This window comes from Euwallacea similis, chromosome 8, assembly GCF_039881205.1.
Source record: "Euwallacea similis isolate ESF13 chromosome 8, ESF131.1, whole genome shotgun sequence".
NCBI lineage: Eukaryota > Metazoa > Arthropoda > Insecta > Coleoptera > Curculionidae > Euwallacea > Euwallacea similis.
In genome coordinates, this window is record NC_089616.1 from 110,099 (window position 1) to 136,104 (window position 26,006).

Genomic DNA, 26,006 nt, shown 5'->3' on the forward strand with positions numbered 1-26,006 from the left:
TCGCCGTAAATAAGAACTTCGAACGAAATGACGGGTATTAATCTTCTCAGCTTCATTTTCTCCCAAGGAAAACCTTGTTAGGTGGGTAATAAATACGGAGGGTTTAAAATTGGCGAACATAAATTTGATGCCAACAGATAATTACTTTGCTTATATGTGGCCATGTCCATATAAGGCATAATTCATCCAGAGAGTAATAAAATGATATTCGTATATGTCCTTTATTTGTAGCGAACGCTTTGACCAAATGAGGGTGTGTGTAGATGCTTTATTTTATGAAGGGTAATCAACATTTTGCTTAAGTATCAAATGAAAAAAGTTTATTTGTGAAATTATATAAAAAAAACTTTATCTATTTATCTACTTTTTATATATACAGGGTGCCCAAGATAAGGAGGGCCACTATGAGGATCTTCGAAACGGTAAGAGATACAGATTTGGTCAAATGGGAGAAAACTTGCGTAATCAAGGGCCTAAAAAAATGGCGTTTAGAAATCCCCGAACTATTTTTTGGTTTTTGAGATATTTGAGAAAAATTGGATTTTCCGATTTTACATATTATTTTTTTCTGGCGGTAATATTAAACCTAGACCAAAACTGATGGCACTTCCCTACAGCAACTTTTAATGCGCTTTAACATGGCATTGTTAGTGTTTTAATTCGACGTTTCGTCATTGCGGAACCATCATCAACTTAATTTTTTAAATGCGGTCCAAATGTTCTGATATCAGATTCTAAAATCCCTTTTTATTCTGAATTCAATGATGTGTGACACTTTGCAGTTTAATTGCGTTTTAGTTTTTTTTTGGCTCTAAACAAAAAAAAATATATTGTGCACCTGTACATGGTTTTTTAATTTTTTAAAATAAATAATAATCTGATAGCTAAATTAATGCATTAATTTAATAGAATTAACAAAGTACAAATAAAATTTTATTAAAAGACGACCTAAAAATTAAAAAAACAACAACAAAGGAATACAAACAAAATAACTAACTTTAAAGCATATGTTTTAAAAGATTTCCATTACTTTCCAAGCACAAATAGCACCTTAGAACTGTCGATTCTAACACCCTAATCAACGTTTATGGCGTAATACTAGAAAATGCTTCCAGAACTAACCCCCTCAGTTCCTGTTCTGTAGCAAAATTTTGCTGATAAACATAATTTCTAACAAACGCCTATACGAAAAAATCAAGCGGAGTTAAATCAGGTGAACATGCTGGCTAGGCTGTTTTCGAATGTCTGCTAATCACCTTTTCTGGAAATCTCATTGAAAGATATTCAATGATTATTAATAAAGATTATCATTAAACACCAAAATGACATAAACTGTTAATTGCTATAGCTAATTATTTATTTTTAAAAATTAAAAAACAAGTGCGCAATAATTTTTTTTTTGTTTAGGGCCGAAAAAAAAGGCTAAAATGCAATTAAACTGCAAAGTGTTTTACATCCTTGAATTTAGAATAAAAAGGGCTTTCAGAATCTGATATCAGAACATTCGGACCCTATTTAAAAAAATGAAGTTGATGATGGTTCCGCAATGACGAAACGTCGGATTAAAACACTGACAATGCCACGTTAAAGTACATTAAAAGTTGCTGTTGAGAAGTGCCATTAGTTTTGGTCTAGGTTTAATATTACCGCCAGAAAAAAATAATATGTAAAATCGGAAAATCCAATTTTTCTCAAATATCTCAAAAACCAAAAAATAGTTCGGGGATTTCTAAACGCCATTTTTTTAGGCACTTGATTACGCAAGTTTTCTCCCATTTGACCAAATCTGTATCTTTTACCGTTTCTAAGATCCCCATAGTGGCCCTCCTTATCTTGGGTACCCTGTATATGAACCTGTGTAGGAGTGACATCGCTACGTGGGTTTGTGGATTGAATGTATATCCAGTTTGACATTCATTACGTAAACAATATGGAAATTAAGTAATTTCTCGAGTGACTGTCTTTACAATACACCAGTTCGGTCTTTGTCTTTTATATCGAATCTTATGATACTTGGACTCCGTTTCAATCCCTAAATCGACCTAAATTTACAACACCAAAATTTAGTGAATTCTACACATTAATTTCAAAGGTCATGAGGTACATTTTCGTGATTTTTTTGTTGTTTTGCAAGTTTAAATAAAAACTTAATTATCTTTTAATATTATTCTACGTCTAATATTACGGGAAATCGCTATTTTTAAAATTTTAATTAAAGTATAAGAATACTAAAAAATAGAGAATTCCATTCAATGAATTTCCCTGTACTTGATGACTCAATATAATTAAGATAAGTCTATGGAAACTATCTGAAAACTAAAATACACTTTTATATGATTACGTCATCTTCAAAAACAGTCAAATGTCTAGATAAAATTGCAATTTTACAAAAATATTGAGATCAGAAAGTGCATTTCGATCCATAACCAAATTTCACGATAAGGTTACAAGACATAATTAATTAATTTCATTTCTTTGAAGGAACGGGATTACTGTACCGACACCCCGTCAGCAAACTTCAACCTGCAAAGGAAATAGCTATTTTGAAATTTTTAATGAAATAGTAATACTAATAAATAGGGTTTTTCATCCAACTTATCTAATTGGATGGAATGGAACGGGAACACTGGGGTGACAGCTCGTGGGTGACAGCTCGTTCCCAAAGGTCAGCATATAACAGCAAAAGAAAGTCGAAAGAAGCAGCTCTCCATTCAGTAGAGCAGAAAATAAAGAAGTCTTAATCACACAAATAGGTGGTGTTATTACTCTTCTTTGACATTGAAGGGGTATTTAATAAAGCAGTAATGAAAATATTTGTGATTGACCGATTCTAACTGGAGAAATAGGCTAAACTGGCACTTCGGGATTGAAAAATCACTACACCTCTGGCGACCTTGAACCTCTTCTTGACATTGCTGAAGCTTCCAGTAGATGAAGTACCCGCAGATCAATGCAGACTAAGCACACATAGAAATATCCTAGAAATGGAGAACAGTCCACTTTGCAAAAATTATGAAGCCGCAGAAGAATCCTCATACCACTTCTTAGAAGTACACAATGGTGGAAACATCTCAGACACAGGGGTTGCGCAGACGCTTTTCTCCTCAAGGAGGAACTTCCGACTCTTGAATAGGACAGGATACGCTCCTTCTTAAAAAGGGGGCAAACGCAGTGAAAAGAAGGTGGATTGGAAAGCGAAAAGGGTCAATAAGGGCTTAATCGTAGTTTAATACCACTAATACTGCCAATGCTACTAATTTGGAATATCTCCCACGGGATCATTTTAAGGTTTTATCCCATATTCCTTTCACAACAAAAACAAAGATTAATTTCTCTGAAAACAAACAAAAATAACAAACTATAATGACTTGGTTAGGGGCCCTCTTATAATTCCATTTTGTAATTCAAGAGGAAGCTTTGGTAAGCGTTTAAACTTTATTATGTAAGCAAATTTGTATTAGGCTAATCCGTATTATTTTCCCGAAATAATTACTCCTTTTCATCCAATTTCAGCAAGATACCTACTTAATACGTAATCAACAGCTCGCTAGTATTCCTAAGACTTGTACTTAACGTATTCCCAGTTTGTTTCTGTACAAAAATTATACTTACTTAGAGAGAGTAGAGAACGTACAATTACCAAAGTTCATACAGTATAGTTATGTGTCGGGAAGTTTCATAATGGCCCTCCAATAATGTCCCCTGGACCATGTATAAAGCGAACTTCTAGATGGAAACAAGACGACAAACACCGGCGAATTGACTGCATGCAAGTTTCAAACTTGTTTATTTCCTGATGAATATAATATAGTCAAGACGGAGCATGACATAGAGGACCATTGAAAAGCGCTTTGAATGTTTAGTTTAAACTTGAGCAGGTGACACAACGTGGAAAGTTATTTGCGAAAGGACTTTAGTTTTAATGGGGTTCTGTTGGGGATTTTGCTTTGTCGAGGGAATACGTTTTGATTTGATTTTGATGGAAATGTTGATTTATAGATACGGATAAGTCAGATTTAATCCAAGAAGGAAGTAGAATAAGCTCGAAATGAAATGAGAAAATGAGTGCTTAGATTTTATCACTAGGAAACAAAATGTATCTTCGCCGACTGTGTTTGAGCTAATGTTTTAGTATGTCACGAGTCCATTAACATACAAAATGTTGGGCAATTATCCGAGAAATAAATGTGTTCGCCCAGATCCTACCGACTTGAACTCGTTCCAAGCAGGATATTTTTAGAGATACCTTGGTGTAACTTGTCTAGAGCCAGGCACTTCTTGACTACTCAAAATGTTTCTATAAAACTCCACTGACTCAATTCTTCAAAATTTTCTTTGCTTGTTATTTCTTTGTCGTATCTCTAACCATTTTCGAGAAATCACTATGTAACAAATTGAAAACCTAACGATGTTACAAATTTTTCCTACAAAATCAACGCCCTATGTTTACGATTCGTTTCCTGCTGTAAGGTTTCTTTTAATTATCTATTAAGTACTGTGCTCAATAGGCACTCATTTTACGCTGAAAAAAGAGGAGGAAAATGTGTGGACATGTTTGTCACAGATGTTCGTAAGCTGGATCGAAATTGTAATTTTAGAGAGTTGAAAAAGAGCCTCATTGGAGCCTGTATTGTATGTGGTAGAGTAAATCCTAAAACTATGAATGTACTCTTCAAGAAAACTAGTTAGCACTGGGAGTCAACTGCATATTTGAAGACCAGAAGAATTGGCCAATGCAAGGTGAAAGCAGCTAGAAAGCCAGATGGAATCAGTTCAATAAGCCAACAAAGTTCAAAGACAAAGACCATGGGAGCAACCTGTTGGAAATCGACCGTGATTCACGGCCACACAGTTTACAGCTCGAGTTACAGTTTCTGTAATTGATTGACAAAACGTGGACAAAATTATCCAACATGTAGAGGAATGTATTTAAAATGTAAAAAGATAACCAATATACAAAAGCTATTTTTCAATATGATAATTGCTGCAGTGGTTTAAATAGTGAAGTGCAGTCACAAATGTCGATGATAGTCGATAATATAAGTATCTCTGGAATAATCAAGTTAGTTTAAATAAATCAAGTAAATTAAAACAAAATCAAAACTTACACTTCTTAATTAAATACAAAATTGTTGGCTAAAATATCATAAAGCATCATTAGTTATAGATGGTATTTAATTCAAGATTTTATGTGTTGTAATTCTGAAATTTAAACGTCCAAGACATTAGGTTGATTCATTTCAGTCACTTGTGAATTAAAAAATGTAGAATTAGAGTCAAGAGAATTATTTTATGTTGGTTCCATATGCTTAACACAGTCAATACTAGACACAGAAAGGTCTGCTACAAATAAGCTTTCCAGGATTTCCGTGTAATAAATCTGTAATATGACCCTTAAGCCAACATGAGTGTTCCATCATAGGGGTGATTGAGAATTCTATCAAGGGACGACCTCACAAAGTGGATAACAAACACCAGTGCCTGCTCTGGCCCTGTGGTGAAACTTGCAACACGAGGGCAGAGCAGACACATCTTGCGGACATAAATGACGGATTAAAGAGACTATAGCACATACTTAACGAGACACTTTCAATCGAGTAGACAAGAATTTGCGGGACGAAAAACGACACATTTGAGCTTCCTTGAATTCTTTCATAATTTTCAGCAAGTGTTTTCCATGACCCTGTGACGTTAATAAGTGAGATAAGGTTAATTAAAAGGACCGTAGCAATCACCATAGAAATAAAGCTCGATGACCATTTTTTTTGCCCAACCCCCAAGTATGGGGACTTGATTGAGCTACAATGGACATTATAATAAGTTTTGCACTTACAATTTAAGTTAAGGCCGCCTAGCATAAAAAAATATTAGCAGACACCACCACAGGTGTCTGTGGGGGTCTTCTAAATCCAACCTGAAACAAATACTAGTCTCTTCAAGGCCACCGAGTGTGCTCAGGAAATAGCAGATAAGATCAGGAACTTGTTTATAATATTAGAAAAGCAATTTATATGAACAATTTTTGTTAATGGAACAGCCGGAAAGGGCTTGAAATGTAGTGCCAGTAGATTTGGTTTATTTTAGATAAAGATGTTTTCTGTTATTGGTTTCTTTCAAGGACCAGTAATCTTGAGGCAACGTAGTAAAAAGAAATCGATTTTATTTGTGCAGAGTACAGCTTGAACAAGAGTTCAAAAATACCTGCTGAATTTGTTGGTGTGGGTGATGATAAAATTAAATTTAAAGTGCTCTTACAAAAGTTGGAATACAAACCGGCTAAGCCCATTCAAAAATTGATTAGTCAAGATGGCAAATAAATTTGAAAGCTATACTAAGTCTGGAAGGCAAGTCCAAGGACTAAATCGTCTCGGTAATTATATGTAAAAAATAGAGATGTGATGAGTCCGTGTCGATAAGAGTTGCCCATCACTACTTATAAAGATTAATTATATGGAGTGAAATAGGTTTGCTTTCTAGGGAGCAACGAAGTTTTTTTATGGGAACTTTTAATATGATGCTTTCAGGGTTCAGTGTATTATTTTTTAATTTTTCTCTCAGTACGCACAAGACAATTTTATTTGTAGAATGCATTTTCCGGCGTCCTATGTATAAAAATACAAGAAAATGAAAGCATGACATGACCAGGCATCGTATTTGCTGACAAAACATTTGCCAAGTACTGAACCGCATTTCTTTGAAGTTGTGTGTGAAACTTAAATTTCATCCGACTCGTCTGGAATTATATTCCTGAAAGCCTTCTGTCTAAGTTAACAGAATTTCCACATCCACAAAGTAAAAAATTCGCAATTCTTCTCGCACGTGTATCACATCAAATTTTTCAGCAACCAAGTCTGCTTTGATACTTTAATAGGCACGTACTGCGTTCCACTTTCGCCCATATAAACATATATTTTGATACGGTTATAATGAAATTTTAAAAAGGTTTTCTGGATATCGGTATTCCTCCGCGGTCTGGAATTTATAAAGGCAAAAAGGGAAACGTCTATTATTGATTGACCGACCTTCTTTTTCGACAGATATTTATTTACACTTTGAGATGGGGATGAAATAATAATTATTAAGAGTGGTTTTGTTGCCGTGAGGTTTAATTGTTTTGTTGAATTCAACCAGCTAAAGTAAATATCAATTGCTATTTCATTAATCCAATTTTTGACATAAACAGACAATTAACCTTGGGCTACATCTTGCCAGGCACGGCTTTTATTGATCTCACCCCACTGTTTGTACTTTCGCTTAATGGTTTTCCATTGTTCTTGAAAAAAAATTGATGTACCCGCGAGGCTTCGTAACAATGTCTGATTAGCCCCTATTATAGTTAGTGTCATTACAATGAAAGAGTCTGGAAAAGTAAAATTACAAAGCAAATAACGGAAATATAAAATAACGAATTTGAATGGGGACCTTGGAGTAAGCCAAACACACATAAATATTATAAATCTCGTTTGGTTATGAAAGGCTCTTTTTCACATGGGTTTGTTACCATAAAATGACTCATTACAGACCTAGAGCGATGTAGCAGGTTAATTTTTAATCCTATTAAAATAAAGCAGGAAACATAAAAAGCGATTTCAGCCTCCGGTTGATGGGCGTTTGGTATCTCAAATTGGTGTGTTCTTCCATTCGTGGGCTTAAAAAGCGATAAAACGTTCCAATTCTAGGTACCAAATGCGTATCACTCTCCAGTTGAAATCGCCTAATGTGTGTTTTCTGGAGAACTGAAAATGACTGAATTTTAAACAACGGGCAAAAAATTGTAGTTTAAGGTATTTTATTTTTTATTTAAAAGTTAACTTATTACCAAATTAATATGAAATAGAATATAAAAATTATATGAACTCCCTACGCAATGACGTTTTATTTGAACCTTGCAATAAAGGACTCGCTGCAACCTCATTCGGCCATAAATTGATTCATCTTATAAAACCTTTCATTACGTACTTGCTGCATAAATAATTATTCGATTCTGTTAAAGTCTAGGGAAAGTTCAATATTACTGGCTCGAAGATTCTCCACATGTTGCTCGATACATCAACTGAATTGCCAGTAATGCCTTTAAGCCCTGGACACATCAATTGGGAAAGTTTTTCAGGGTTTTATCATATTAAGTTTACTCCTACTTCAATCCAGAGAAGTTTTTTCATCAAACCGAAGATTTATCGGAAATTGAACGTGATGTAATGTAAAAGAGAGAGGTTCGATGTTAGGTTATTTCCAAAAAGTCTCTCTGGCTTCACTGATTTATGCCCGAGAGAGAAATCAAGGGTAACTACTATAACAAAAACAATTGACCGTAAATTGTGGGTCATAATCCCACTTGAAAGCAGAACAGTTAACACAATCGGGTGACACACATCTAAGTCTTCGGCCCCGTAGTTTCGTAATATCTTACTTCGGTCGTCGACGGTGGCGGCGGCGCACCGCCACAAATCAGGAAAGGCCCGGTTTCACCGCCACCTGTGAATCCTTGGAAACCCTGGCCAAGCGCGACCTTGGCCTCCGTTGCACCCAGAAAGAGAGTCTGTTCAGGCCGACCAATAGAGCAACGCTCCTGGCGTTGTTGCCATATTGAGTTGTTATCCAGAAAAAAATTTTTCAGGACATAAAGCTGTCGAACCAATGCGCCGAAGAAATACTAAAGCATAACAGATGTTTAAGACTTTTTTCCAGTCTCGTTCTAGTAACAATATGCAAGACTTTTTTTCCAACTGCGTGGAACAGAAATTTCACTCTAGAATAGGAATGTGACGAGAGTATTTAGAAATTAAGCATATAAGAAGGTCTATTAAGAATTTCATCTTCTTGACCAATGATAAGCCTAATAGTAATGATAGTTATGGACGAATCTACTGATCGAAATGACGATGTCCAGACGAAAGGTGTTGCATGAGGGTAAAAAGCCCGGATATTTGATAACTAAGAATAAAGTTTACATTATTGAAGATTTCTTAAGTTCAGTGGAGTGATAAGAGTTATTAGAGGTGTGGGGGAGATAAAAAATAGTAGAAGTATGGGGTAGATTATATTACTCTTGATAACTTGAAAATGGTAATTTTATTATTGGTATTCTTGGAATATTTTTAAAGTACTGTACTATAATCAATATATTTCGAGGGATTCAAATTTGTATTCTTTAAGTCAGTATTTTTAAAATAAATTTTGTTTGTAGAGTTCGCTGTGCTTGTTTTAAATCCATACTGGACTTTAGCAGAAAAATGTCAATCTTTTTTAACCCTTTTTGATAAAAGTACCATAATATTTTTTTGTATAAACCCAACCTTGAGATAAGCAAAACGTACTTTTAGTCGACAATACTACGATATTGAACCATTCTGAAAATAAACGATTTTTTTATAATAAAGTTTTGTGCAGTATTTAAAATATGTATACTCTGTTAAAAAAAAAGAAGTAAAACGCACAGTCGGACTCAAAATAGAAATTACCACAAAAGTTGCTGGATTATTTCATAATAATGATTATAATAGACGTGCCTGCATCGCAGTGTTATTATGAAAAATAGTAAAAGAGAGATAACTTGAGAAAGAAGTGGAAAAACACGGAAATGTGAACGATATGAACCATAATAGAGCTCAGTGAAATGACCTCGCATCTTTTTCTTTTCTCCTACTTTTGACTGACTCTATCCCTCTTTCTTGAAACTGCCGACGATAACATCACATTTCCCTCGGACGCAACTATGGTCTATGTAAAGTCTGGATTATATTTTCAAGAGCATAAAAATCGTTTAACTCTAGCCCAAATCGAAATCTTTTTAACTGAAAAATTGAAAATCACCTTAAAACATGTAGCGTATTAAGTCTATTATTCAAGCTTCTCTACTATCCAGCGCTTTAAAGGTTTCCAGAAAATTCTAAGTAGATACCTACTTAAATCAGTTGATTATTGGTTCTTGGAAAGGTTCTCTAAATTCCACGCATGAAATTTCTTCATAATCGTAATGGTATTATCTACATAAAGAATAAATGTGTTGTTTTAAGTTGAAGTGAAACAAAAACGCGTGGTATCGATAAGTGATAGATATATTCTCTACGTTCATGCACTTAAATCTTTCGACCATTAATCACCCTCTGTAATACACTTATAAGTCAAATAACTGTTTCCATTTACTGACTATTAAGTTATTTGTTTGGTGCACACATAATCTATCATTAATGATTTACTTTAACACTCGATTTCTCAGTTGTTTTACATTAATACAGGATTTCATAATAGGCAGCCAAGTATACGAAAAGTCAAGAAATGCGATATTGTCGTTGTACTTATCATTTACTCTACCGACAAAGATAAGCTATAAAACGTTCTATTTCTATCGCCCGTCTTTCTACTACATGTCTTGATTGTGATTTTCTTCAAAAATTAGACTGAGAAATTTTTTTTGTATGTTTATGAGGCATGCGTCATAAAAAAAGTACTATTTAGATGGCTGAGGCAAACGCCAGGTGAAGATCTAAAATTTATGACTTATTCAGATATTGAGTAATTAATATAAGTAGTTCACAGATTTTTTAGTAGAAAACGTAAATTCTAAATTGTTCGGAAAGCATTAGAAGGCAGTGGGTATTGAAATACGAACCGACTGATAATAAAGTTTAGCTTAATCGATTTAAACTAGCAAAACACCTAGATTCCAATTTACTTCTCTATTTAAAAGCACAATACTCATTTTCACTAAACAAATTTAGTTAAATTTCGTTTTGTTCTTAATATCATATTTCCTCTACAAATCTATTATTTCAGGTACCTTGATACGTTCAGGAATCTTAGTTCAATTACGAGTCTTGTTCACATACTTTATTATAATTGGGATTATTTTAGGATAGGTGTTGGCGGAGGATTATTCAGGTAAGGTGAAAAGAGAAAAAATGATCCTCTTCTGCGATCATTTGAATTGATCGCCTTAGCGAGGCCATGCTGATGTTCAGTTTCTTGTTAGTGTCAGGACAAATGATGCGATTAAAGTCTTATTTTGGAGAGTGCACCTACTTCACTTTTTTCTTTTCCTTTGTTTGGGACTAACGCCTCACACACAAGTAGGGGTTGTTGGAGCTGTGAAATTGCACATTATTCTCAGTTAAAAATAACTGAGAATAACATTCACTCTTTACTAAGAGCTCGGACGAAAATCCTTAGCATTTCGATAACAAATTTGTCACCATCTTCAAAACTTTAGAAAAATTGTTAGAAAAACGAAAAATAACTAAACTAAAGTGTATGGATTGTAGATATGTGTTGAAAATTTCTCATCTCCATCGCTGATAAGATGGTGTTTGCTTATTGTATTTAATTTTACCTGCCCTTTTTTACACTAAATCGTATTGATTAGTATTCAGTTTCTTGGGTCTCTGGTAACGATGCAGGTATCATTCTAATTAAATTTGTGGCAATTATCATAAGCATGTTGGCATACATTTGACATGAAATTTTCTAGGTCAAAAATATGTCAATGATGCTTTTATCGTTACCAAGAAAGCATTATCAAAAGAACCATAAAATAGAATATCTTGTAATTAAAAAAACCCAATGTGTGTGTTCTTGTTCACTAAGCATGGATAATACTTGGGTACTTGTACTTGAGCGAGATATACACCTCGGATTTATAAAAAGAAACTAAACATAAACAGATGCCATTTAATGTAATCACTATACAGATAACACAATTAGAAAAAAATAAAAATTAAGTTAAATGCAATGATCAAACACCAATCACTTACCTCAAATTTTAAACTGATAGCATAACTCAGGGCAAAAACTTCCATTCCTCAGCGATCGAAACGAGAAATTTTCGGATCGTTTCATATATATATTACATACTCATATTCCGTACAGTTTAGTTCTGCTAATTTTTGCTTTTATAACAATTTTCCCCCAGGTTCTACAGACGGTGACAGATTTGTCCCCGAAATGTTAATAAGGGTTTTCATCCAATCCCTTAGTAAAGGGTGAATGTTATTCTCAGTTAATTTTAACCCAAAATAGCGTGCAATTTCACCGCTCCAACATCCCCTGTTTATGCGTGAAGCGTTACTGCTAAACAAAATAAAAGGAAAAATGAACAATTCGCCTCAAACGTATGGAACATATTTACTTTATTTTGTTGGGTTGCCTCCAGATATCTCTAGAAGGGAATTTAAAGGAAATCCCTTTAACGTATGATTTGCTAAAAGTATCTTTGGGAATAGAAATGTCATCAAATATCGACACTGGCACCTTTTAGATCAAGGTGAGTTGGGTTAAATCATCGTATTGTGACACCAGATACCCATACAGAACTTTGTATAAATAATTTAAGCTCAAACTGTACATTCTGTTGGAGATGAATTTCTCTTAACAATATACTTATTTCTATTTCCATATGGATATTATTTTGAAACAGAACAAAAAAATAAACTGTGAGCATTTATGCATCGAGTACCGCAAAAAACATTCAGACTGGGATCTGAAATTAATACACCATTTGGGAAATACGAGAGTTTTCCATTTAGCTCGCTATTATCCAATTTTCGAGGCACAATACCTTTAGAAACCTGAGAACAATATTTCCCTTTGTGATTAAGCAATTTTCCGGTCAGGTGGAAAATCCTTTTACGACCGATCTGCCGCGATATATTAATTTGCTAACGGTTAATAGATACCATTATTCCACTAATGCGGTCTCTGATATCTAGGCATTAACGTTTCAAAGGTGAATATTTGATATAAAGGCCTTTTAGTGGCACGTCTGCGTGGCATAAATCATTCGGGTAAATGAAAGGGCGATATTTAGAAAAATCCCGGCGACCCAGACATTCGAAAGGCTCTTTTAGAGTTGACACACTAATAAGTCATCTGATTTACATGACTTGACAGAGGAGTGGAATTCCCATATCCTGGTTCGTGTCTGGCAACAAAAGTAGACGGATAAACCGAAAGAGGAAGCATAAGAGCATAAAACGACCTTACGTCAAAGGATGGATATCCTCTCTTGTTTGTGTTTCTTGTTGCTGGAAAATTGATATTTAAGCGACGGAAGGGACAAAGGGCAGGGGCGTGGTTTAGATTATTTAGACAAAATGGTGCGCAAATATTGAACCGATTGAAATCTGGAACAATCAGCAATTTCGGCATAATTGCAGTGGCTTGTAGCCGCCCATGCAAATGTCAATTAGGCCCCGGATTCCAAATAGAACAGCACAACAGCGCTCTCTGGCGTATTATAATTATGGCCGCATTTGGAGCGCATCTATTTATCCGCGTTTAATCACTTAACCGAATTAACAGCTCGCTCGTCGAATTACAAAAATGCTTGAAAATGCTATTTTTTAGCATATTTCGGTGAAAAAAATTAACACACGAATTGCTAGGCAATGGGATGCAATTGCAAACAACGGCTATATCATTGAATAGAGAGATTATTCGGTTGGAGTAACGAAAACATTTGAATTTTCAACCGAACATGGCACAGCATAAGTATAAAAAATGGAGAGATCCGTTCCATTTCAGATATTTTCCATTGGGGAACATCAAGTTACAAATTTTTTTACTTCTTATTCAATTTGGCAGTTTATGTTCTTCCCAAGAAATAAAAGTATATAGGATATATTTTTTAACTAACCTGATTATATTTTGGGCCATCAAATTCCAGTTAATGAGAAATTGCGATTTTGGTAATTAAACTGTAAATTAGATGCCTGAAAAAATTCTCCCTCATCACCATCCAGAAAATCTGGTTATAGTCATTTCTCAAACTTCCTTTAAAATTGAAATATCACATTCATATTTCAAAACTCCTTCAAGTTACCCATTTCGCATAATATTAGTATACCGCCTACCACTCTGCCAACTTCGCTCCAACAGAGCATAAAACTCAATCCAGATTATCGCAAACAGTAAAAAATATGAGTAAGAACGCCCGACTGGTATTCTACGCATATTTCCGACGATCCGGGATAGGTCTATCTCTTTCTCAACAAAGGACTAACACAGCATCTAGTAAATACCTCTCTCTTACTATAACTTTTATTATTCCTATTTAAAATTTCCTATGCTTTGCCTATATGAACACGCACAAGACATTCATGTTAAGGCGAGACGCTATATGGATGCTGCTTCGAAAATTAGGCCAAAACCATTTCCAACGAAAGGCATTTCGTCCAATTTCCTTTTGTAAAATTTACTACAGCTATAAAAATTAACCGCAAGAGAACGTTTAACGGCAGAAAAACCTCCTTAACGGACATTTGTGTTTATGTGTTCCACTGTAATTTCCTTGCTACTAAAGTTGTAACTAAATAGTTTAAAAGTTCACTTGCAAACCAATTTCTTCCGTGTATCAGTGCTGCTTAAGTGTATTGTTGTAGACAGTCGATATCGAATGTGAAGGTGCGGTTGCGAGCGAATAAAAATTTTAATCCAATTTTGAATTTTTTTATAATGTCTATCGAATGGTAGAATTTGCATAACTAATACACGCCTGCATTCTATACCGTTTAAACGGGCTCTCCAATAAAGCTGAATGCCCCTTGTTCCACAAAAGAATTAATTTCCACAATGTCGATTTTCCAGCCGGAGGTTATTCATTTTTGCCGCCGTTACTAGAATTTTGCTGGAAAATCTGATCAAAGGGATCTGATTGAAGCTTTCTCTCCATAAAACAGCTTATTTGAAATCGCTAGCTTAATCAGTGCTTATCTCAATTGAAAGAATACCCGACATATTTTAAACGGTTCTACAATGTAATAATAATTTTTCGATTATTTTAACTAGGACTTTGGTAACCCCCTAGCAAGTAATCAAGATCTAGAACAATATTAATTTACCAAACTGAAGTAATCTCGAAATATTTAATTGTATAAAAATTCTTCGGTATTAAAAAGTGTATATCGAGAAACTAAATTTGTAAGAGGTATATCGTTTGGCCTCCGCCCTTTTAGCCTGTGAGAATAGAGTGGATGACATAAAGTTACTCCTAAGTGACTAAATTTACCACGTTTCCCATATAAAAGTTAAAAAGTGGAAAATGTCCATCTAAATATAAATTTTAACAACTATATTATTTATTTGAATTGCGAAGTTTCCATTAAATGAAGAGAAATTATACATTATGCAAATAATTATATTTTAACAAAATATTAAAATGTGCGATTGCACTTATAAAGGGAGAATGAGATGAATTTATTATATTACCACTAAATTGTTTTCATATGTTATATACCGAGACCTTCAAGTTTTAACGGGTGAACTCTGTACAGGCGGTTTTTGAAAACTTTTACTTGGAAAATGGTTGAGAGTAAATAATTCGACGATAAAATCCCGAGACCGCAGGTCGAGGGATTTCTTTCCAAGAATTATTTAGCTGAAACCATTTTCCTAAAAGCAAAAATTTGCCATTAATGTACCTATGCAGCTTTTACGTGATAAAACGGGTAGGTCGAGGAGTACATGTCAAGATTATTTCGCGAAAAAGTACATTTTCTAACCTTCACACTTTATTGGCTTTCCAAATCGCTGCATTTTATATATATTATTATAGTATATATATATTTTATATATATATTACATCGAAAGAATATATAATATATATTCTTTCGATGTGACATCCGCAAGAGTCAAATTTTCGTACGTTCCAAACTGGCAAGTACATTTTAGAATAATTCCATTAAATTAAATGGCCCGATAAGATATAATTTATCTTAATTAGGATATATTCACGGGTACCGATGACGAAAACTACATACAATTAATGATATGTGTCTAAATTTCCCTTCAATTAATATTAAATCTACTCAAAAAACCGCTAGGTGCATTTTTCCGCTATAATTTTTGTAGCGAAACCTGAAAAGGGTTTTATCAGTTTGAAATTAATACTGTTTCTATTGATTGAGTTTGAAATTTTGTCGACATTTGATTGATTGTTAGTGTAGTAGGGAAATAATCAACGTAAATTATTTTGACCATTCCCTTAATTAGAATGATTAGAATTTGTCATTCTATGTGATACTTGTGATTAAGTCTTGAAAATATTTCCCCAATACTGCAATCATAAAATTTTTATTTGTAATTATCCTTAAACATACGCGTGTAATTATGGAAAATTAATAATTGCAAATAATACAATGAGAAGAAGAAGTTAGGTAAATATCTGACAGGAAATATAGCAAAATTGTCTTAAAACCCCAATGTTTTTTTAATATTGAAACAAAGCAGGAACTTCTGTTAAACAAAAATTACACAAACGATTTCGCGACGCGAAAACGCGATTACACAGACTCCTGGAAAAACAACAGAAAATCCATAGGAAACCCAAACAAAATTATCTCAAAATAAGAGGCACGTGCGAACCAAACTGAGCGTTTTTAGCAGACATTCAGCCCTAAGGGGAAAACCATATAATTTTCTGGAATGAGTAATAGAAAATAAACAAATACATACTTATCTGAAAAAGCAATGATATTTTTTTAACAACCATGCACAAGCAAAGAGAATCTCATAAATAAAATTAAATCGCTTACAAAAGCTTTTAAGCACGTCATAAAAATATCAGAAAATCTGCGAAAAATCTTAGGAAATCCTGGAAATAAAAAAAATGTCGGATCCTTTAAGATAAATTTTTAAAATTCCAGGAGTTTCTTCCAAGATTCGAAACGAAATCTCTCAGGCAATTTGGAAAACTTCCGACAAAGAATCCCAAATTAGTAGATACCTATTAAAAAAATCCTCATTTAGGACCAGTTTTATAGATCTGATTTAAACCGAGCCTTTGCTCCTCCTTAAGTTAAACTAAGACTTCTTTATTATGATTGGCCAATTCTAAAATGCAAATTTCAGATTCGTTTTAGTGAATCTTATAAAATTGGTCATTGCACTGACATGAAATCATAATCACGACCCTAGAAGATAAGTACATCCTTACACAGTTTAAGAAGTTTGAAAATGAAGAATTTAAACCGAAATATTTCTTCAAACCGACCATAATGTAGGTACTGTTATGAATTTCTAAGTGAATCTAACTAAAGTTTCTTAAAAACTACAAAGAAAAATGAAGAATTTCCGTTGATTACAGCCAAGTAATATGCACTTCCTTAAAATTTGAAGCATTCTATCAGCATTGAGAGGATTGGAAGCATTGTTCCAAATGAGATATCTCTGCAAACCCTTCATGTGCATGTATGATTTTATTAATTACAACTGTCTCGATTTTTCCCCTTTAAACTTTACCTTATTATGTTGTTGTTAATCACTGTCTCTTTATATTATCCCATTCTCATTGCATGCATCTCATTTCCGCTTGTTTCTTTCTCTGACAAAGTTTGATATTCTTCTCCAATGTTTCTATATTTCCTTGTTAATTCACTCTATTAAATTAATTCTCTTGTTAGGTTACCTTAGAAAAAAAAACAGAATTTATCATTTGCAGTCATCTCACAAACTTTCAATATCTCTAGTTTACGAGACGGTGCATTCTCTATCTCGTTTATTGAATTTATCTACTATTCTTACTTTACATTGCGCGAAAGATGCGGTCCTAAAAATCAAGATGCTCACCCGGGGCTTGTAGAATGTAAAGGTAACACTCCGAAGAACACGAAAAATATTTATTTCAATAAAAGAAGTTAAAGTTTATCGGCGAATATCTCATTTGTCACTTCAACTCTAGGGAACAGTAGTGCAGGGTGTTGAGACTACTATTGGTGGTTCGTTAGATAGACTGCACTAACAAAATTATTTAATAATATGAAAAAAGCTGGGAGTGTGAAATGAACTTTGCCTGAGTCATATATGTAGTTAAAGCACGATTGCAATTTAAAAAGAACCCCGAAGAAGTTTTCCAATGGAGTTTTTCCTGAGATTCACCTTCGATATTTATAGACGCAATAAAAGTAAGCCGCAGGAGAGCATTTAGAGGTAACAAAAATGTATTTGAAAAGAGAACTTTACTTCCAGCTTAGTTACGTTCATTCTTTTTAAGCCGCCCCCGTGGTTTACGACCATTTCCAATGGAGCCTGGAAATTGCCTCCCGAGAATGTGATTTGTTAGCCTGACTCCAGGTACATTAATTGGTCCTATTACCGGGGCATTTCTCTAATATACTTAAATGGTACATTAAGTATGAACTTTGAATGCGAAAATGTGCACTAAAAGTAGGATTTTGCATTTGCTGGAAGCTCTCGAAACGAAAACGATGAGAGGTGAAATGAGGAGTTTTGCTTGCTTTTCATGTTACACGCCTCTCCACCTGGAGAATCGGTTTGTATACTTAAATCTTTTCAGGCTCTGCGCCGACTTAGTCGGAGAAACTTCTGGTTTTATGAGATTTGTTTTGAGTGAAAATAAACATTAGGAGAGACAAAAGGAAAATTTCGGTCGCGAAAATTTAAGTACGTTCCATTAAACAATTTTAATTAAACTCCGACAATGCCTGGGAACTTAGCAAGATGTAATTTATTCAGGTCAGTGTAATATAAGGTCTGTCTTTTGAAGATATTTCCTTTGTTTTTAATTACTCTTAAATTAAAATGAATTAGCAAACTTTGCTTCTTATTAAGGTAAAAGATAATTTACCAAAAGTCTGATGGAGCTACCACAAAGCTGTGGTTAATTTATATTTTGGAAATAAACATCCTTTCTGTGTTCCAGCATTCAGATATCTATTTTCGCTGAAAGAAAATAATGACGTTGATCACTTTACCAGCCCCAGCCAAATAAGTATCATCAAACATTAGGAGCTGAAACGCTCAGTGCAGCAAAGACTTAGTTCATCTTTATTCTCAGTTTAAAGCCATCATCAAAATATCCATCGTGTTCGTTACAGAAAGTGAATCCGTTTAATCTCAGTTTGGACGAGTTCTTTCCATTACCTGTACCGGCAATTATGTCTAAAAGACAATTATCTTCTAGATAATATTGCCAGTACTTTGATATATTGGCCCTTAGCAAACAAAAATTACTGGTACCTTTCAAATTTGCTATGCTAGTTATGGCTCTTCCAACATCTAACCTCTCCAATATAAATATTTTCCAAGAGTCCATTATGAAGTATCCAGTGATTCACATTGCTTACGTTTTGTATTAGGTATGAGAATTATGATTTTTATATAATTCAAGATTTCAGCCTACTTTTTATTGACTGGGGATGAAATGAACTGACGAGATCTAATAGGATCGAAACCGGTCTTCAGGGTGCTTGAGTTAATTAAACGTAGAGCTGATACGAAGCATAAAGCTTTACTAGTAAATAAAGTGTCAGTTGTCAGGAACACAAGTTAGACTAAGTGATTGCAGGAGTGCAGAATGAGATGAGGGGGATGCGATTCTAAAATGTTGTTCAAAAATAAACTGACGGTGTCGTTACCACTAACCAGTATCATCAAAAATGGTTCTTGGAGAACGTGAAATACCTGGCAAAAGGCGGATTATAGTCAAATTGCATGCAAACGAATACAAATCAAAAATCCCGGAATGCTAATTCGACCACTGCAGCGCAACCCGAAGACCGAGATCTATAGCTGTAGGGCGCACCCTATTAATAATTCAAAATTGATTTAAGATTTGGCGCTAAAATAGCTTCAAACATTAATAATAGATTGATAAGCACTATAAATCGTTCGGTTTTAAAGGAAGTGGTTTCCACGGTGGTTACAATAGCGCCATGGCGGCGGCTCTGACACACGTTCATGCTAAAATAGCAGCCTGGCTAAAACGTTTCGATCTATTAAGGAATAGAGACACCTTGCTCCTTTGACAACCCTTGAGACAGCTACATACAAAGATTTACTATAGATATTGTTTATCTTCACTTAAATAGCCCCAATTTCTTGTTGGTAATGCTTCATTCGACCCCTTCTACCCTAGAAATTTGTTCATGAAAATGTCTTCATATACAAAAGCTATGGAGTTTACTCTTTGGAGGTAAAGCACAAAAGCTCCCTATTCAGCAGCCATCATATATTAAATGTTACTTACCTCTTACGTGAGAATACATGAATACATTAGGGGAATTATGTATATAAATGAAGCATTTATCTGTGAAGCAGTATATTCTATCACTCTAACGCTCTGTAATGGCGTAGCCGTAAAATTTTGTTGCTTGCATTTAGGGTAAACGATCGATAACTCGAATGGATCTTTTATGGCAGAACATCATAAAATAATCATAAATAATTCACTTTACTGTTATCGACTCGCCGTGCATTCAAGATTTCCCTTCTGGTGGGGAAAAACTCGTTTTATTGAGGTGCGAGTTGGAGACGCATAAATCATGGAAAATAAATATTATAATGTTTCGCCAAAGCTAATCATGTTCTCGTTAAATTCTCGTTTAAACATGCAAAGGTCACGGTATGCACTTTCAAATATAAAAAGGTTAGCAAGTGTAGTAAACTAAAAGTTTATGGGAGTGACAACATAAACTCAAGGCGCAGCGACCTTAATATATTATTAGGGCAAAACTTCAGCGAAACCAGGGTCGTAGTCAACAAGTCAAACAAGAAAATCAAAGGCACAAAAGTAATATCATTTAAGGCTTATTGACTCAGTTTTGACTCGGGAAATTCAAAGCCGTTTCCACTTATTCTCCGTTTGTATTCAATGGTCGTCCCCATCGATTGGGCCCGAACTATTCAATGCAGCCCTAACGACAGATAGAGAGCAAACTTGATATTAAAGTGGAGCAATAAATAGGACGTTTTAACACAAGAGTTTTTCTAGGGAACTGTAGCATTGGGAAATATAACGTCGTTAAATAACAGTTGAATTGCCTGAGGTTGAATAGGTTCGAATGTCATGGGCGGGAGAAGATTTTGATGGGGAAGGGTCCTTTTGTTCTCTTTAGGCTTTTTACGGTCAAAATTGCTTTAGACGAAGAGATAATGTTAATGTTCTATTGCATTAAGCAAATGGAGTGGCCTTTTGTTAGGTTTTCAGTCAGAAAGAGCCAAATTTTGGTTTCAGGTCTTGTTCCATGATTGATTTTAAGAGCCAAATTCATGAACTTGAGAAGCAGAACGAAAAATGCGTTATTTTGGCTTTATATCCAGAATCAACAATCTCAGAAATAATTGGTTCCATTCGAAAAAAGCTCCAGTACAAACCATCCATGCACCCACACCACTGATCTTACTACTTTTAATAACTTACTGCGGGGTTTTATGACTTTCCTATTACATCAAGAAATTTATTTTATTATTTTATTTATGTCGTTGCTATTTAGTATAAAAGCTATGATTTTCATTTAACTGTTAAGGTCGATTAAAAATTTGCCATACCATAAACAAAGTTAACCAGCAAGCCAAAAATAATTTAGCTATTAAACCAATACTCATCTGCCTTTAATTGATAATTGGAATAACTTAATTCTTGAAAGAGATAATTGGGATGACACTGAAACACAATTGATAACAGTGAAAAACCTTAGGTCGTGCAGAAGAATTTTCGAAGTTTTTCAAAATATATGTGGGAGGAACTCAAAAGAAACCATTCTATTCCGGCCAAGCGTATAAGTTTAATAATAGTGCTCCAACAAATTATTTTAACACAGAAGGGGCACACTTCTTTTAGTCTTATTTCAGTACTGATTTCGGGAGCAAGATTCCAGAATCTGGACAATAGATGTTTCCGGAATAACATGAAGACGGAATTCAAAAATCGTTCCAAGCGAGCGTTATAAATCCACTAAGAGTGTCAGATCTAGAAAAGATTAACTTCATCGTCAAAAGGTTCCAACCCTGGAATTGCTGTAAAATTGTCAGTGAAAACAGCAAACAAGTAACTTAAAATATCAATCATCACAAAATGAACAACAGAATCACTGCTGGAAATACTACATATTATACAAATATTCGATTCATTAATGATTAAAATTCAAAGCACTGCCAAGTCATCAAAGGTGCAATACAGGTCATACTTAAAATGTCTAAACCACGAGTTTACTAGCAAATATCAATCAGGATCGAAATGCAAAATTTGGGGTCAAAGTACATTAATTCACAAAGCAAAGACATCCTCGTAAACAAAATAGACTCTCAGTTTGCACCAAAGTGACAGCACACCTTTAGTCGACAATCATCATAAAAATGCAAACTTCAGATGATAAATATATACATTATTAATATATTAATATATTTAAGGACATTGGTAGAGTCATGACCTTTCCCTCCCTTCTCAGAGATCCTATATCACAATAGGTAACCGATATTTTACAATTTCTCAAGCATAAAAATCAAGTAAAAATTGCGAAAATTAAAAGACCAGCTGGATTAATTTGGGATAATATTCAGTCTCCAAAAGAAAATCATATTGAATGGAGAGAGCATGATAACTCAAGCTGAAAAAGCGAGATATCATGTTTCTGGGTAATTGAAAGATATTTCTGTTGAAAGCAAATTGGCAACAAATGAAAATGTGTAAGAGACATTTTACAATAAATCAGTATCACGTAACGAAGATAGTAGGAAAATAAATAGTGCACATTCCTTGCAAAAATGATGAATCGCCACCAGCATTAAGCCGTTCAAGGTTAAGAGCATTAACGCGTATGTTTATTTACTTAAAAAAAAAGATTAGCCAGTGACAACAAACAGAACTCATAGCATATAAAGGTTTCATTAATGGATATATTAGGCTAGGTCATTTGTAGCACCACACATACATATATTTAGCAAAAAAATTCGGTCAGTTAGGGTACCTTAGTCAAGTCAAATCAAAGCGACATCAATAGAAACCGAAAAAAATAAGAAATCGAAATATATTCACAATTCCATCGCTAATTTCGACTCTCTCTTATTATCCGACAGCACTCTAAAGTAAATTAAGTTGCTGCTGTCGCTACTTCAAGCAGGTGCGTGAGGCAAGAGGTAGAGGAAATCGAGTTATCAAGGACGTATTTGAGCGTTTAGCCATGTTACTTTTCTATGATAAAAATACGGGGTGTTTTTTTAGCCCGAATCATAAGGGTTTCAGTTTTTTTTTTCAAATGGGTTGTATCTATATTTAACAGGTCATTATTGACCTGTCAATGAATGAAGGTGGTTCCAGGGGTGTTTTTCAGCTCACTCTACCTATTAGGGTATGTCAGAAACTTTTAATAAAAATTCCATTGAGATCATATTACATATTTGTTTGCTACCCGATTCTGAAAAATACTAAAGGAAACGTGAATTCTTCTCTTCAGTTAAAGCCTGCATTTTTACTGAACGGTCTTGTCACAACAGCAAAGCACCTAAACCACCTTCATAAATAATGATTATACCTATTTGGACCAGCAACAATAATGGTTTTGCTGTAGTATATTCCACAAACAGAGGGCTCATCTTAAATATATTAAAATTTCTGCCTTTTTTATGATTCTTCCAATGCGCCAGCAACATTCAAATAAATAATATGTAAGATATGCCGCTATACTAAGCATTTTATAATTGTATATCACAAAATAATAACACTACATACTTGTTTATTGTCATGGAGATGGTTTGTTTGTTATTATAGTAATTAATTGAAAATAAAGTATTTATGAAGATAAATCTTTAATTTTATCTATTAAAAACATACAAAACCTCTGCCATTGAACTAACGTCCTTGTTTACATTATACAGGGTGGAGCACAAGTAACGCTTCGGAATTTCATGACTAAGCTAAGAGATTTTTTAATTGTTTCTTTTTTGGAGTGTATACTTATATTATATACTTATTATTATAACTTTATTTTAATGGTTGAATTAAAAAATGCTACTTTGACCAATTACATGTGTTTGGGACACTGTACACTGAAAATAATTTTAAAAAGTAGCCTTAATTCGTCTGTGTATTCTCCAAAAAAGAAATAGTTAAAAAATCTTTCGGCTTAGTCATGAAATTCCGAAGTTTTCGTGGCCTACTCTGTATAAGGTGTTTCTGAATATAGTGCCATAAATTCAACCGCAGATTCTAGGTCCTAAAATATTACGAAAACTTCTTATAAACATATATCCAAAGGCACTTCACTTTCGATATATATATACATATATAGTATATTGCATATAGAGTGTGAAAGGTTGGTTCCTGAGGATGGTTTTTTATTAATATTTTTGAAACGTTTTTAGATAAATTAATGAAGTTGTACACTTTATTATAATTTTTTGTGCTCTCTCTGAGTCTCTATTAAGAAATTGCCACATTTTTCTAGAGGCGAGTAATACAAGGGGGGTAGTATTTAAAAGATACCTAAATTTTTTCTACTTAACTTTGTTGAGAATTTTATAGAAAAAATAGTAAATTTTAAGATTTTTACATAAAAAAGGTACTGTTGTTGAAAATCGAAATCTCCAAGATTTTTCGAGAAAATTGAGATTTAACAAATCAATAGATACTATGTTTTTATTAAATAAATATCAGATTTAAAACCCTTTTTTATTCATTTTATTTTATTTTTATTCATTATTATCATTTTCACCATCAGACCTTATTAATAAATGTTATCATATACGGAAATATCAAAATTATTTTTTGTTTAATTTTAAAGACAACCGAATAGAGACACTTTGTATAACTAGGATGAAAATGGTGTTTAACAAAGAAAGCGTCTTTCTTCAAAAAATAATAGTAAGTATTAAAAGTATTTCTTATTAGATTTAAGAACTAGCTCTCTTAGATAGAAATAGCTCTAATATTTCGAAATTAAATTTAAAAAAACCTATTTATGAAATGGTTCTACAGGCTTAAAATAATCTTCGTCTGCACCATTTAAACTCATTTAAGCGCTCGAAAATGGGACAGCTTTTTGCCATCCCTTGACCCTAAAAACAAACCCCTTCAGCCCCAAGGGCATAAATCCCAACTCTATTAATCCCCGGTAATAAAAACAATCCGCAAAAAGCTAAATACTGCCGCTTCGCGTGACTCGTGGGCGGCTTCTGATTTGATGTGAAATACTCGAAGGCGGATGTTACACAGCAAAACTTAATTTAACTAGTTTATTACACGTGTTGTATTGCATATATTTGAATAATAAGTCACCGGGGTAAAAACGTACTAATTTTCACGAAAATGAAATGAAAGATGGGCTTCGTGTGCCGCTGATTTAAATTTCGTAATTGCCACGTTGTGGGTTTATTAATGCACATCAAGAAGACCGGTTTTAATTAGGTTTCGTTCCACTTGACTTGAAGATGATGTCATTTTAATGAAACTCTAAAAAGTGCCTAATGTGGTTTTAACGAAGTTTTTAAAGTGCTCTTGTAATATTAATTAAAATTAGCATTAAAATACATCCCTCCACTTTGATTTGCTCTATGTCCGGAGCTCTGTTGACTTTTCTCAAGTCGAATGAATATTAATTTTTATAAAATTTAATTATCAAAGAAACATGACTAATTAATGCTCTTGTCTTCGGACAATGCGGGTTTCAGTTAGTAATAATTACGAACAACGTGACCTACATAATTCATTTAAGACTGCACTTTTTAAGATTCTGCTCATCTTTCTCTTTATAAGAGTTGAGTTACGAAACGTTTAACGCCTTTTTCTTATAGTTAACAAGCGTTATTAGATTTGGTTTGTGTTGTTACCAATAACTCGTATTATTTTATTTCTATTAATAAACAATGGACGTGAACTTATCTAGTGGGAAAGATTGAGGAAGCGCTTATTACATCGCGTGACAGACTGGATAATATTTAAATTCGATCCAACACACATATCAAGACTACTCACGAATTCAATTTGATGGTTAGATTGGGTAGATACAGTTTAATAGGGCGGAAAATTCCAATTTTCTTTTTGATGGCTTATTGGTGTTTATATTCCTTGACGAAAATTGACTTAAATCATCCCAGTTTTCATCTTTAAAATAATGCACACAATTATTTTACATTCTCTCTTTAATCTCTCGGTTTTAAGTTTTCTTCCGCATGTTCTATGGAAATGGAAAAAAGCTTTCGCATATTCAACCACTTCTATTAATTGAAAAATGCATACTGTTTAACTTATTTCTTCTACTATTCCCAGAAGCTTGCTTACA

At 33.8% G+C, this 26,006-nt stretch overlaps 1 protein-coding gene and 1 long non-coding RNA gene across 2 annotated transcripts in view; one reads left to right on the forward strand and one right to left on the reverse strand.

The window, feature by feature from the left end:
• LOC136410179 (acetylcholinesterase-like) overlaps nt 1-26,006 on the reverse strand; it is a 60,220-nt gene that overhangs the window by 28,777 nt on the left and 5,437 nt on the right. The gene's annotated exons all lie outside the window — the stretch shown is intronic.
• On the forward strand, nt 17,411-18,475 carry LOC136410474 (uncharacterized). Its single transcript, XR_010752242.1, has 3 exons — nt 17,411-17,919; nt 17,984-18,063; nt 18,287-18,475. It is a non-coding gene; the product is annotated as an uncharacterized lncRNA (long non-coding RNA).